The following is a 17004-nucleotide window of genomic DNA, read 5'->3' on the forward strand; positions in this document are numbered from 1 at the left end:
TTTTCTTTTCTTTTCTTTTCTTTTCTTTTCTTTTCTTTTCTTTTCTTTTCTTTTCTTTTTCAGCCTTTTGATTCCTTCAGCCAAAAGTCTTGGGTGAAGTACTGTTCCCACTCCCTCAAAAATTCTTTTCCAAGATTTTTGCTGGTTCACTCCCTCATTGTTCTCCACAAATGCCATGCCTCCACAATGGCAATCTCTGTCATACCACAAACTCACATCATCCAGTATTCCTTCATCTTGTTTTATCTGTCTTCATAGCAAGTATCATGCATATGTATATGTAAGTCTATGTTCACACGTATGTATGTGGATGTGTGAATGAGTGTGTGTATATGTGTATACCACTTTCGTATCTATATCCAACATTAGATCATCAATTCCATGAAGAATTTTTTTCACCATTGTTTGCAATTTTATCCTGGAAACTAGAATAATGCCTAAAACACAAGTGTGTACTTAGTAAATATTTGTTAAATGAATAAATAAATTCCATTATCATTATTCTATACTCATTCCACATAATATAATAGGGTTGCAGAACAATCCAAATAATATTCAGCTAAACATATGAAGTTATTACTTCTTTTATTTGAAACTATAAATAGCTGCTATTTATTCCTATGAATTTAAATTAGATTCTCAAAATGCTAGGATTCTACAATTTGCTAAATAATAGATCGTCTATTATTTCTGTTTGTTACCTAAATACATAAAGGGTTCTAAACAAGTAGAGAAGATAATTCAGCTAAGATATTTACACTGTATTACTTATTTATGCATATAATGTATTATTAAATATAAGTTATGCATTTTTGAAATCACCATCAACATGCTTACCTATATTAAAATACCTGCACAAAATAACATACCTTTACAAAATCTGTATGAAACAAATTCAGGAAAAGTTGAAAGCTGAGAGCAGAAGAATTACACACACACACACACACACACACACACACATATGTGTCTGATAAATACTCAATATATTTATTATGTACATTTACTTTTTTAAAGATGTCAAGGGGAAATGAATGACTATGTTATCCTTACCTCCAATCATATCCTAATCCACTAAAATTGCAGATGATTTTTTCAAGGATACAGACATCCCTAGGGCTTACCTAGTTAAAACATCCAGTGTTTTGTGCTTGTGGTACTGATGACTACTGGCTAATGAAATACTTTCCTTTGGCTTTTCTACACTACAACTCTCCTGCTTTCATTCCAAATGTTCTCATGAGTTCTATTAAACTTCTTTTGCTGAAAAATGTTTGTGTTTCTCCCAGTTCTTTCCTGTGTTTGTTCATTTCTTTGTTTTTCTGTTCTTATAATAAATATTCACCATAGTAATCTAGGCAATCTCTAAAACTATAAGAAATTTGATTATATCTGTACACCAATCCGCATATCAATAATAACTTCAATCTTATCCAAATATGATCGATCCAGTATCTTCCCTTGAATGTCCCATAGTCTATAGAAAAATCAGTGTGTCTAAAACTGAAATCCTTATCTTCCTTCTAAAATCATTTTCTCTTCCTTTTGTTGGCATTATCTGTGAATTCCATCAATAGACATTGACCTTTTTTCTGTTTTCACTTTTTATATATTATACCCAACTTTAGAGCATTTATCTCATAAATATACCACGAATCGAATCCGTGGCAGAGAAGTCCATTGCGTCATACCAATTGTGTTTTCTTCCATTTTTCTTTTATTTCAAGTTTTTATTTAAATTTTAATTAGTAACATATATGGTAAAACAGGTTTCAGGTTGAATTTCTTCACCTCATTTAAAGATAGACCAAGGAACCTTTCCAATATTTTGGTATACAAGCTTTCTTATTTATGTATGTGGAAAATATATTCTCCCACATTGTAGCTTATCTTTTTACATTGACTTTTTGTTTCTTTAAGCGTCCTTTGATAAATAGAATTTCTTTTTCTTCATGGAGTTAGATTTAATTTTTTCACGGTTAATGGTTATGTGTTTTATTTATGAAGTATATCACCACACCAAATTGAGTGACTATTTACCTACGTAGAGTTTACAAAAAAAATTGTATTAAGAATATTAGAAGGACTCCTACAATACAGTTGCTTAAAAGAGCAATGGACAAAAACATGAACCACCTTTGCATAGAAGAGGAAGCAATTGAAAGCTCTATGAAGAGGCATTCTACCTTCATATTTTCATAATCAGGAAAATGGAAGCTGAATGGGTCTACCACAATAAACCATTTTGTACCCATTCAATTTGTAGAGATTAAGTGATCTGAAAATAATATTGGAGAAAATGAAAATTGATGAAATCTCTTTTACAGTTTTGGAAAACACTGTGTCATTGCCATTGCCATTGTAATTTTGAAATATTTTCTGTTCTGTGACTCAAAAATTTCTACTTCTAGATAGATACCAAGAGACATAATCACATATGCATGCTTTTCATGTGTGAATATACTTTTAAAAACACACTTTGTAATAAAAAAAATGGAAACTGAACGAAGTGTCATTGGCATCAGAATGAACAATTGCATGGTCATATATTCACACAATGATCTAGGTATAACAATGATATATATAAGCTGACACCACATGTAAAATATATGAAGTAACTTGAATAAACTCTAGAGATCTTCTGTACAGCTTTTTAGCTTTAGTCAACAATAATGTATACTTAAAAGTTTGCCAGGAGGGTTGATCCTGTGCTAAGTATTCTTACCACAATAAAATTTAACACACACACACACACACACACACACACACACACAGGAATGGATCTTGTAATATAATATTGAATATATTAAAGCAAATCCAGATGATTATGTATAACATGAAACTACCTAATAATGTCCTATAACTAGCAATATGAAATAATAAAAGGTTTAATCAGATTGATATATACTCAAATATTACATATAAGTAAAAGAAATGATTAATAGATAGTTCAGGACAGAAGTTAAACTTTGTGTAGGTGGAAGGTAGGAGGGAAACACAAATTAATATAAGCAACTGGTAATGATTCTGGCCTTGGTTAAATCTTGAGTTCAGAGGTATTCATTATATTATTAAAAATGAATGAATACATTAACTAGAAAGATATAGAAGATTAAATGAAAACTGGCTACATGTAGACCAGTGATGATAATGTATCATGAGTCAAGGATTAATTTATTTTTATGTTTCTGAAATAATTTTTGTTAAATGGTATATTCAGTGATACATAGCTCTATAATGCTATAAGCAGAGGATATGCATATTTGCCTCATTAATTGTATTAATATTTATTTTCTCATAAGACTATGAATTTTCTTCCATATGCTGTGTAGTCACCCTCTCCCTCCCAAAATACACAAATTATTAATAGCAATTTTTTAAATAATAAAAAGACACAGCCTAGCTATAAAATGTGCTTTCTTGTCATGATCTTCCTAGAAAGGGCTCTTTATTTTGGTACTTGATTTTTTTTTAATGTTTTATTATTTATTTTTGAGAGTGAGAAAGAGCAAAAGCAGAAGAGGTGCAGAGAGAGAGACACACAGAATCTGAAGCGGGATTCAGGCTCTGAGTTGTCAGCACAGAGCCCAACACAGGGCTCAAACTCAGGAACCACGAGATCATGACCTGAGCCTAAGTCGGCTGCTTAACCAACTGAGTCACCCAGGCATTCCTCCCCCTCCTTTTTTAAATATTTTTTAATGTTTTTTTTTTATTTTAAGAATTGTCTTGAGAAAATTTTGTCATGTTGTTATCAATACTATTCTAAAAGTTAAAAATGGGAACACTTAAACCTTATAGTAGTGTTTATGTATAACATTTCTATCCTTTTGACTCAGATGTTTATCAAAAACACTTTTAAGAAAAAACATAAAATTAGCAAATATCTTGGAAGCCAATTATCTTTATGCACACATGGAAGGCCTTTTAATAGGAAATAAAAGGAATTCTAACAATGTTATTATATTTTGTTGCATGCCTAGAGAATTAAATGTGTGCTATTTAATAAGCTTGAGACATTTATTCCTTTGGTATGTGTAAAACATTGCTGATACAATTATATGTCAATACCATTTGTCAATCATTTACTAAAAGGGATAAGTGAGAATAATATTTTAAAATACTTCAAAAATCTTTTTAAAATACTTTTAAAAGTACTGAACTTTATTTTTATAATCTTGACAAAAATCACACTTAATATAATCATGAACTTAATACAGTTTTGCTATTATTGGAAACTTAGACTGGTTCAGTCTTCCATTTGTATCAAGTAGAATAATCCATGAAAAAAAATTTTTTTGATGTTTACATATTTATTGAGAGAAACAGAGAGAGTGTGAGTGGCGGATGGGCATAGAGAGAGGGAGAGACTTCCACGAAGTCTTATACTCAGCCCAGAACCCAATGCAGGGCCCGATCTCATGAACCATGAGATCATGATCTGAGCCGAAATTGAGAGTTGGACGCTTAACCAACTGAGCCACCCAGGAGTCCCCATAAGAATAATTAGAATTCCAAACTGAGTAAAGGAAATGGCAATAATTTCACTGAAGAGTCTTTATTATCACGGATGGAATCCAAATAAATTGAAAATTGCACAAGAATAGTAAAATCTTGACTTCTTTTATAAGTATTAAAGATTCCTTTGCTTTGGGAAGACTAAAAGTGTAATTAGCCACATTGATATTAGAGCAAGGGATGTATGTTTAAATTTCCAGTATCCTAGTATTCAGTCAAGATGAGTAGTTCTTATAGGTCAGTAGTCAAAGCACAACTAAGAACAGAAGGAGAGCCTCTGCACTGATAAAAGATCAATATTTGGAAAGACCTGTTCTAAAGCATTTTGCCTAGATTTTATTCCATCCAGAAGTTTAATCATGTAATTGGCATTTTTCTAAAATAAAGACTTTATAGAAATACTAACTGGTCAAGTTACAACATAACCATAGATAACATTTGATTGAGTTTAGATATGAGTCTGTAGCATTGTCTTTTCTCCTGGACCTCCTTTCTATTTTTTTTTTTTTTAATTCTTTTTAACGTTTATTTATTTTTGAGACAGAGAGAGACAGAACATGAACAGGGGAGGGGCGGAGAGAGAGGGAGACACAGAATCTGAAACAGGCTCCAGGCTCTGAGCTGTCAGCACAGAGCCCGACACGGGGCTCGAACTCACAGACCGTGAGATCATGACCTGAGCCGAAGTCGGATGCTTAACCGACCGAGCCACCCAGGTGCCCCTCTCCTGGACCTCCTTTCTAATAGACTTCTTCTTTTTTTTTTTTTTTTTTCTGATGGACTTTCTACCAGATGTCCAACTCAAATCTTAACCAGACCACATGGCAGCATAATTTTAATAATCTATATAATATATTGTGATTTTAAATAATGATTTTTAATAATTTGACTTTTTATATGTCCAAGAAAAAAAAATTCTACACAAAGTGAGTGAGTGAGTGTGTGTGTGTGTGTGTGTGAGTGTATATGGTGGACTATGAATTAGTTCAGATAATGTGTATGCAAGCAATGGAAGCAAAGGCTGACTAACCTGGTAAGAAAAAGGATGCTACATTTAACTCAGAAATCAACAGAAGAGAAAAACAAGAAATTTTTGGAAAAAACAGGCGTCTGGGTGTCTCTTGGGAATCATAAGTGGAAGAGGACTTTCATTTGATTTTTAAGTTCTAACTACTTTGGGTCCCTTTGCCTTTGTCTCTCCGTATAAGACTGAAATTATAGAACATGTGGCATAGTAGCTTCAGCTCTAGTTGGCTGCTTCTACTGTATTTGGGACAAGAATTAAGGCAAAGTCAGATCCCTAAAGAAGGGATGATAGACAGTTTGGAATAAGGTAACTACCAAAAATCAAGTAAAAGTTATTTACCAACCTTTTTTTTTTTTTTTCATGTCACTGTTTGACTTTATACCTACCATGAGTAAAAACTGATGCAGTATAATATTTTGAAAATATTGACATTTCACTGGAAGTCGTCTAGAGTAAATAATAATAATAACAATAACAACAACAATAATAACATAAATTGTGATATCCTTTACAAATTTGAAGACTTCTTTATGCAAAAAATTTACAAAAATATTGCTGTAACAAAATTTGAAATTTAGTTAAATTATAGCTCTTCCTGACTTTCATTGATTGATGTACTACTACTAAGTCATTGTAGCTAAGGGTGGAGCTTCGAGTAGGTACAAAGTATCAGATACTACATGAGGTCTTTTCTATACATATTTGCAATCAAATTTCATAGCATAGTTAGCCAATGTCATAGTTGCAGTCTGAAGTTAATGAAAATGGTTCACTGAAATGCAGCTATTTTGGTCCCATATGGTCTCATGATTTTCTAACCAAACTTCACTTAATTTAATGCAGAGTAGTGCTACACTTAAGGATTTTTTTTTCAATTCAGAGGCTAAACAACCGATTCTGAAATTAATAATCATTCAACACTGACAATTATAACAAATTATAAAGACAACTGAATCATGTGCATGTGCATTTCATGTGCATTTCACTTTAAGCAAGCTTATTTTAATGATTACATATAGTAATATATGCTTATTGCAGTTTTTACAAAATACCCTAAGGGCATACAAAAGCATAAGGAAAATCATCCATAAACCTGTTATATTAAGATGTATTTGGCAGGGGATGAACCAGGGCTAAGAGAAAAGATGTTTTTGAATCCACAGCACCAGACACTGCTGTCCTAACGATACATATATACACATCTATTATACATAAAATATATCCATTTAGAGTTTACTACTTTTTATTTATTGTGTTAGTTTCTATGCCCCTAATTATCTTTCAAGTATATATACATTCTAGAATGGCTGTTGTGGATAGAGTCTATGTGAACCACAAGATTTTAACCAAGGGATAGGACCCAACTGAAAACAAATTAAGCGACTTCTAAGGCCATGTTTACATCTCTGCATGTCCCACCCACACCCTAGAGCATATTTTACCTGATACACAGACAGAACTCCCTAAACCTGGAAAGGACTAGTACCCTTCAAGACCATGGACAACACTACAGCACTTCCATAACATCCATATAAGCGATCTGAAAGCAATACGAACTTATGATATCATGTGTTTATAGAAATTATTTTTGTACCTCGCTTTTGTAGTTGTTAATTTCACAGACATAGAAGAGTTTTCGTGGAAAACATTGTTTGGACTGTTAAAAGGACCTACTAATGTTGAAATTTTGTTGAGATTGCATACAATAATGCGTTTGCCCAAAGTAACACATTTAAATGAAAAGCAATCCTTGTAAAAAAAAAAAAAATCATAGAATAAGTTTAGATGAGCAGAATGATTAATTTGGAGATAAAAACCAGGAATCAAATCCTTCGTCAGTCACTTATGATTTGATGCTGTGCACGTTGTCGCTCTCTGAACTATGATCTTTAATTTCGATAATAGGAATTATGCTACCAATCTAATCTGCTGTTTTACAAGGAGTTCATTTGATAATATGTGGAATTGTTTCGTGTGTATGTTATAGTACACACTAAAATTATTATCAATTATATGAAAACTTCTCAGAGGTAGAGTATGTAAATGTATTGTGTTTTCCTAGGAGCTATATTACCTCTTCTCTGGTAGAAGTTATTTGGTTTCAACCAGCTACTGGAATCATATTGAGGTGATATAATTTGAGAAAAAAAGGGTTATAAATCCCTCTCCTTTGAAACATTTTTTATTTACTTTTTTTTTTTTTTTGAGGGAGAGAGTTAGAAAGATTGAGTGCAGGTGTACAAGCCTGAGAGGAGCAGAGGGAGAGAGACGGAGAGGATCTCAAGCAGGCTCCACAATGAATGTGAGCCTGACGTAGGACTTGCTCTCACAAATCAGAGATCATGACCTGAGCCAAAATCAAGAGTCAGATGCTTAGCTGACTGACCTACCCATGCTGCCTGAGGCATTTGTATGTTTCATAAAATATTTGGCTTTTAGGTAAAAAGTGATTTATGAAAATCTCTTTCCCTTTGTGTATAATTTTCATAATTACAACTCTTATCTTTTTTTCTCTGTAATGTTACGTTTCTCCTGGCTTCTTTCAACAATTTTTAAATTTGGATAGTAGTACTTTGTATGTAATATGCAGTCATGTGTGTTTGTATGCTTTCTATTGGTATTAGTCAACTTGGTGTTCTCTGACCTTTTTGAATTTGTGTTTTTAAAATTTTCTTTTATTTTTCTTTCTTTCTTTCCCCTCCCTTCCTCCTTTCCTCCTTTTCTTTCTTTCTTTCTTTCTTTCTTTCTTTCTTTCAAAAAGTTTTGGCCATTGTTTTCCAATATTTTTTCTGCCCATTCTCTGTCTCTTTTTTCTACAATTTCCTCTGTCCTTCTGGGATTCCAAAAACAAGTTTGCTAGATCATTAGATTTTGCCCCTCAGTGCTTTATTTTCTGTGTTTGTTTGTTTGTTTGTTTAACTTTTATTTCTCTTTTTTAGTTTGGGTAATGTTTTTATCTTTAAATTCAAAAATTCTTTCCTTAGCTGCTTCAGGTCTACTGATAAATACATCAAAGTTTTTTTCTTTTCTGTTAATGCATTTTTTTTAACATTTCACTTTGATTATCTTAAATGTTCCATTCCTCTGCTTGAAAATCACCATCAGTTCATGCAAAGCTTTTAGTACATTACATGTTAATCATATGTTTAAATTTTCTCTCTCACATTTACATGTGGCTTTGGTTCTATGGATGTTTTGTCTCTGGACAGAGTGTTTCTGTCTTTTGAGCGTGTATGTGTTATTGTTTTCTAATTTCTGTTAGAAAGGCAGACATCATGTATAGGGCATTTGAGACAAAGGTAGTGTTTTTCCTGGAGAGGGTTATAACTCTTCTGCTAAGCTTTTTTTTTTTTTTTTTTTTTTTATTTATTTATCTATTTTGGGAGAGATAAAGAGAGCACAAGCAGAGAAGGGGCAGAAAGAAAGGGAGAGAGAGAATTCCAAGCATGCTACATGCTTCTAACACAGAGCCAGGTGTGGGACTTGAACTCATGAAACAGTGAGGTCATGACCTGAGCCAAAACCAAGAGTCGGATGCTCAACCACCTGAGCCACCCAGGTCTGCTAAGCTTTTAGTATGTGAGTGTCCAACCGTGTTTCATGTTTATTGTGGCTGTTGTTATCGTCCATGCTTGCAACTGATCACGACATTCCTAGCATTCTCTTGTGTTCAGGGCAAGGCAATTATTTGCCAATAGGTGTTTCTCAATATCTGCTTCTCTATCAGCTGTACACTTTCCTATGCGTCTCTGCCTCAGAAATAATTTCCCTCCACACTCTCGTCCCTACCCCAACGTGACTTTTCGCTCTTTACCTGGTGCTTGCTAGCTTTGTGAAGGCTGGTGGGAGGGGATGCTCTATTGTTACTTTTGTAACCTCAGTCTGAAGCAAACATTAGGTCTCAGGGATGAGGGGCTATTCAGTCATCCTATCCCTTCCCCAGAAATGGGAAATCTCTGTGTGTCTGGACCCAGTATGGTTACCTATTCCCTCCTGAATTTGGAGAGTAGCTTTCCTTTTCTCTTCATGGTGGTATTCTCCTCGCTCTATGTGTGGCCGTTTGCTGCCCTCCCACAGCTCCTCAAGTCTTTAGATTCATGGAGGAAAAGGCTCAGGTAGGTCTTCGAGCTTTTCCTACAGCAGCTACTGCACCCTGCGGCAGGATGGCGTCACATTCCTTTGTGTATACTTCACAGATGACAGTGATTTTCTATTCCTCATCCCGCCCTCAGTCTTTCCCTGGATGACCTTGAAAACAAGCCTACAGGTAGATGGATACTCCCCTTATGTCTGTGGCTACCTGGGCTTTTGTACTTTCATTCTAATGTACACTAGGCCCTTAGCAATTTGTCAAAAATGTTAGCAGCACTTCACTTAAATACTTATCTAGCAGCCTGTCTTCTTTTTATGATTTCTTTTATGGTCTTAATTCCTCTCTCTCATCTTAAGCACGTTTTTCATGTATTTCAGCCTCACTGACCAGTGACCTCAGTGCATTGATGGATTCAAGAAAAGTTATAATTTATGGATTTTTTTCTTTCTTGTCAGGGTGGGGGGATGTTCATTCCAACTATTTCCTTATTAAATTGAAGCTGAAAGTCCCTGTGTGTATATAATAAAGTACCGATATTGACTATTGGCATTATGTGTAAATGAACATACATTATCAATAAAGAGATTTACAGCTAATTTTAATCTGACCATTGTTTTTCATTTTATTCTAACACTGAAAAGAGAATAAAGGAGTTCAAGTATTATTTAACAAGTGAAAAATGATTTTTTTTTAAAAAATCACAACCTTAATTAAAACAAGAATAAAACAAAATGTGAGTAAATCTGCTGAAGGTGTTAGTAAAATAAAGTCATGGGTTATTCGTTGTTCTCTTAACTCATAGGCATTCTTTATGCTATTAAGGAGAAAAAATCAGTACATATTATGTAATTGTTGATGTTAATCAAATGTGTTTTTGTGCATAAACTGATAGAACTTCAGCAACACCATAAAATAAAGAAATATAATTGTTGACATTGGTATTACAGTTGTTACTACTGTTAGAATTATTAACACTGGGATGCCTGGGTGGCTCAGTCAGTTAAGTGTCTGTCTGGTTCAGGTTATGATCTTACAGTTTGCAAGTTCCAGCTCCATGTTGGGGTCTCTGCTGTCAGCGTGGAGCCTGTTTCAGATCTTCTGTTCCCCTCTCTCTCTGTCCCTCCCCTGCTTATGCTCTCTCTCCATCCCCAAAATAAATAAAAATTAAAAAAAAATTGTAGTTCTTTAAGGTAATTATGTTAATAATTTATTTCTATGAAACAAATGCTACAAACTTAGGGACTTAAAGCAAACCCCACTTATTTTCTCCAGTTTCTATGGATCGTGAAATTGGATCTAAATGTATCAGCTGGGTTCTCTACTCAGGGTCTCACAAGGATGCAGGCAAGGTATTAGCCAGACTGCAGTCTCATCCGAGGCTAAGAATCCTCTTGCACATTCACAATTGTTGACAAAATTAAGTTCCTTGTGGTCATAGGACTGAGATCCCCACTTTCTTTCTGGCTATCAACCAACAGCTCTCATCAACTTCTATAGTCTTCCCCCGTCCCTGGTTTGTGGCCCTCTGCATAGCAGAGCAGTTTGCTGCTTCAAGGCCAGCAGTATAATTTATTTTCCTTCAAATCTCTCCAGTCTCTTTTAAGGGGTAATTTTATTAGATCAGGCCTATCCAAGATAATGTCTTTTGGATTAATTCAAATTCAACTAATTGGAGACCTTAAATACATCCAAAAAAAATCACTTTTGCCATGTGAAATATCATAATAGCAGGAATGACATTTCATCATATTCAAAAAATTCAATCATATACCCAGAGTTGGGAATCATACAGGGCTTATACAGTAGAGAGAGGGGAGCAGGAAATGTTAGAGCTGTCTTAAAATGCTACCTACTACAACTATGCTATTTTTCCATGGAATAGCAATTATATACAAGTCAAAACATTCTTTATAATGTATTACATTTATTACATAAGGACTTTGTTGATGTGATATTGTGATTGTTCAAATATTTGTTGTCCTTCTGTGGGAGAGGATAATGAAATATGAACCAAAGTGACCTGTGTGTCTTCTGAGCAGACTATTTAAGAGCCATTGTGGAGTTTACCATGACTTTTTTGTAGGGCCAGCTTCATCAAAAACATTGCTGATTTCTTTAGACTGCTTTATAGTTACCGTTGCAACTTCAATTTCTTTTTATAGATGTTTCAAATGCCCTGTGTGCATTCTCTGATAACATGATTATCCTGTATCTTAGCATATCGTTTTAATTAATCATTCATTGTTCTGTAGTCTGTGTTTGAATTATTTGTTCAAGAATGGGTACACAGGTGCCTTTTCTTCTGATGGTTTGAATACATGACAATAATTTTCTATGCATTCACCCATAAATCATATTTCTGGGTATATTATTGGTATATTGCTTTGTGCAACTATTTGAGGATGAAGTACATGACATTTTTTCATCTTCTGATTTTGGCCATGACATTAAGAACCTTCTCATTTTTTTTCCTCTTATGGATACAAGTTCATATTTGCTTTCTGGTTATATGTTTATTTCTATATTACAAAACAGAACAAAACAAAATCCTCAGACTACATACAACAGACATTGTGTTATATACCCTCACACCAATTTATAGGGTATTCCCAAATATAAAAGAAGGTCTACATTGGTCCAAGGTGATCTGATAACCATAGACTTAATTTCTTATTGCATGATAATCACCTAATTATATAAGGTGTTCAATAACGGCTGTGAGCTCTTTTGTGTTTTCTTGCTCCATTCTTAGGTCTTACTTGAGAGTTGACTGATAGCAGTTTAAATATCAGTTTCAGTTCCTAGTTTTGACATAAAAAATATCTTGAATGCCCTAAATGACCAAATATCGAGATATTTTTAAACATTTTTTTAATGTTTATTCATTTTTGAGAAACAGAGAGACATAGAGTGAGCAGGGGAGGGACAGAGAGAGAGGGAGACACAGAATCTGAAGCAGGCTCCAGGCTCTGAGCTGTCAGCACAGAGCCCGGACCCACAGAGCTGCATATCATGACCTGAGCCAAATTTGGAAGCTTAACCAACTGAGCCACTCAGGTGCCTTATCCAAATATCAAAATAATTTTAAATGAATACTGAGTCTTCAAGAAATTACTCTCCAGGGACAAAAGAAAACTAGAAAAAAAAGTGTATACATGCTGGAACACTATGTTAGTCTGATCTTGAAATTAGCCCTTAGAATTTCTAACTATAAACCTAAAAATTGCAATTCACATTTATTTAAAAAAAAAATTTTTTTTTCAACGTTTTTTATTTATTTTTGGGACAGAGAGAGACAGAGAATGAACAGGGGAGGGGCAGAGAGAGAGAGGGAGACACAGAATCGGAAACAGGCTCCAGGCTCCGAGCCATCAGCCCAGAGCCAGACGCGGGGCTCGAACTCACGGACCGCGAGATCCTGACCTGGCTGAAGTCGGACGCTTAACCGACTGCACCACCCAGGCACCCCGGCAATTCACATTTAAACAACCCACATGGGTCAGAGACTTTCCAGTCAAAACACTAACATAGAATGTGGCCCTGGGCCGGTGAGGTGGCTGGAATGCAGGCAGTAGCTAAAGCAAATTGGCTCTGGAGGGACTGGTTTCCCACAGATAAGATTAGCTCAAAATGTGAAATTATAAAAAACAAAAACAAAACCAAGGTAATAAATCTACAGTAAGAGAAAATGAGTAAACATAACAAACAGCAGTATTCGATCTTCTGAGCTTTCCATAATATAAATATTGAATAAAGATTAAAGAATAAATATATTTAACTTAGTTAACATATTATTGACCATACAGAGCATATTTATATTTGGTAAGTGACCTACAGGGCTACCAGTTTATGGTCTTTGCATTGGCAAATGTTTTATTGTGTGAGAATAGTGGTATATAAAACTTTTTAAGTAACTATGAATTAACAGCTTCACACCTAAATCCTTGATTTAGATCCTTGATCCTTTCCTGCAGTGTAATTACAGGCCTATCAGGTGAAACATAGTTGTTTTTGGATTCTTCAATTTTAAGAATTACTGAAAATGTTTTTACATAATTTACATCATAGCACATAACTCAGATTTGCTCCCTCAGTGTGGGCCTACATCTCAGTTTGTCTGGAAAGTCCAAATTTAAGTCTTATGTCTCAACAAAATTAATAGTAGCAACACCTTTATTATTTCCTTTTAATTTAATTCATTTATTTGAGAGAGAGAGAGAGAGTGCACATGAGTGGCAGAGGGGCAGAGAAAGAGGAAGAGAGAGAATCCCAGGCAGGCTCTATGCTATCAGCAGAGACTGATGTGGGTCTCGATATCATGAACCATGAGATCATTACCTGAGCTGAAATCAAGAGTTGGACACTTGACCGACTTAGCCACCCTGGCACCCCATACTTTCATTCTTAAAACTTTTCTAGTTTTGAATGATATATCACCATACGGCCACCATTTTTAAATTATAATGGGAGTATTTTCTCCCATTCATTTGAAAACGTCTAGAAGCAAGGTGAGTTTCGGGCAATGATGTGCTGGAACCAGGTTCTATCAGATAGTGAGAGCCATTTGTTAGTATCTTTTTCTAACTCTATATTCAGGAACATCAAGACGGTATCTCGAGATTAGCAATGAGGAGAGTATTTACACTTTGGATAATGGAAAAATCTACAAACTAGGGCGTTTTTCTTTTCCATCCTTCCAGACAAGTATACCACTGGCTTTTAAATGTTTTTTTTGTCTTGTTTTTTGTTGTGTTTTTGTTTTATTTTGTTTTGTTTGTTTTCCTTTTTCAGGGCCTTTGCTTTAGGAAAGTTTTCCTGACACTAGAAATGCCACTGGCTTTAGGAATATTTTTTGTTTCTTTTACTTTGTTTTGTTTTGTTTGTTTTTCGGGGCCTCTCCTTCCTTTTCTTTTATTCTCTTATACTTTTTTCATATTTTTAGCCTCATTCTCAGACTGCTTTTATTGATGGGGCAAAATGGCTGTAGCTCTTCCAGGCCTACGATATTCAGATATATTTTCTCTTTGATCTACACTCATTTTATAACTACTCTTGCCTCTCCCTGAAGTTTCTTTTAGGTGCTTTCATGTCCATATCTGGGGGCTTTGACAACCCAAAAGCACAGTTCAAGTACTACACACTGGTTTTCAAGAGATTCTTGACCCCTTCAAGAATGTGAACTTGTGATTTACTTTTTTCAGGTCTGAATTATTCTCTTCAGGCACGGTTCTATTGGCATTCTGCTCCAATTGTTCCTATTGCTTCCTTGGGTAACTAATTCATTTAGCAGTCTAAACTTTGAGGTATATAAATTCGAAGCAGTTTTATATCTCTCCAATGACTGCTTGCAAGCATGCTCTCCAGAATGTTAATTGCTGACCCCTAGAGCAATTTTTTGGCAGATGGCATACTTATTAATTACATTTTATGCCAAAATAGCCATTCATTTTCAAATGCTAAATTTATGTCCTATTCAAAACGAATCCCTCTCTTCTCCTTTCAACCCCCAGCTATACACATAATCTTGGAATCTTGGAGTTATGAATGGGTATTGTCCTTACCTTTTCGATCCCTCTTATAGTTCCATTTCTTTGAGTGTGAGATGGAGGTGTATAAGGGCTGCTTCAGGAATACTTCTTTTTCCTCCTTTCTCAAGATCTTAAGCATGTGAGTTAATTCTCTTTCGCTTCCTGTTCGTGTTTTTGGTTTATCTTTGATTGCTATTGTTGCATCTCTAGCCAACACAGATTGGCAGTACTGTCTTCTGAGCAGTAAACATTTAAACTCTACCTCTCTCATGTGAAACCAGAGGGTGGTGTAACTACTATTTCCTGAAAAAAAAATCTGGTTCCAATTCTACCACCTATTCTTCCTTTGTACCAAGCAGACCATTCTCTTGAATTGGGTAACCATCAGGACAATTCAGTTAGTAACTTTAGATCCGAGGGGAAATGATACATCTTTGCTGTGGCAAAAAAGCAGGACACTCCAATGCTAGTAATTCTCTTTATCCTTCTATCTCTCTTCAATAATCTTTCCAACTTTTTTTTAATTTTTTTTTAACGTTTATTTATTTTTGAGACAGAGAGAGACAGAGCATGAACGGGGGAGGGTCAGAGAGAGGGAGACACAGAATCTGAAACAGGCTCCAGGCTCTGAGCTGTCAGCACAGAGCCCCACGCGGGGCTTGAACTCACGGACCGCGAGACCATGACCTGAGCCAAAGTCGGCCACTTAACCGACTGAGCCACCCAGGCGCCCCTCTTTCCAACTTTTTAAATAGGTATAGAACAGCTAATCAATGCTATCGGGTAAGTAGACTTCCAACTGTTAAATGAAATGTCATGCTTTCATTCCTCAAGTGTCAACTTCCATCTCTTTAAATGATTCTTTTGGAGAGTAGTCAGCCTCCCGTGACTAGAAGTTGTATCTGAAATGCAAGCTCTCTTTGTAGAAAGCACAACTTCCCAACTAGGCCAATGACACATTCCAAATACACCCTTTCACTGCCCTGCATTGCAGTGTCTTGTATATATTGAAGATGGTGGTGATGGCATGAGAAGTCAAGGGAAGACTGATTGTGATAGATCCTGACAAAGTTCTTTCCACATGATTTATACATGGCTCATGGGCAGCTTTCTCATAGATAAAGGAAAAATGATGAGATTTTCTCTTTGGCTTTGGATCCTCGTTTCCAATTTCACAATAATTAGGACAAGTTTATGTAACGATGTATAAACACTCACAAATTATGATTCATATTTCTAGTTTCTACCTTCAACATTTGCTATTCTCTTCCATCTCCTCCACCTCTTTGCCTTTTTTCCTCCAAGATTTTTAAAACAGTACAAAAATGTGTCTTCTATATCCTTGCTCTAGTATTCCGCATTACCAATTCATTTCTGTACTGCTTTTGTAAGATTTCAGTTCTTCTGTAATTATCTCTTTTCTTAGCCTAGATGTGTTACATCATTATGTTCTTTTGTTTTTATTGCAACTCATTATCTTCTCATCTGCATTTTTTCTTTATAATTTTTGATAGAAATTAATGAAAATATTTATCGTATTTTTGAATAAGGAAGATATTCACATGGTCAAAAATTGAGAAGTACAGAAAAAATACAGTAAATGTTTTCCTCTCACCCCTGCTTCTTTCACTGAGTTCTCTCTGGTGATAACAGTTTCCATTTTATATAAAAAAGGATAATGACTGAATAAATTCCAAATTCATAGAAAGCAAAGGGTATGTACATTTGTTATCTTATTAGATACTACTAAGTCATCTTTAATTGGAGTTGCAAATATACTATTCATAATTCTTGTGTTTTATAATGTGGATAATTAGCAATATTATATACCAAAATTCTAC

The sequence above is a fragment of the Panthera uncia genome, chromosome B1, assembly GCF_023721935.1.
Source record: "Panthera uncia isolate 11264 chromosome B1, Puncia_PCG_1.0, whole genome shotgun sequence".
In the NCBI taxonomy this organism is placed as follows: domain Eukaryota; kingdom Metazoa; phylum Chordata; class Mammalia; order Carnivora; family Felidae; genus Panthera; species Panthera uncia.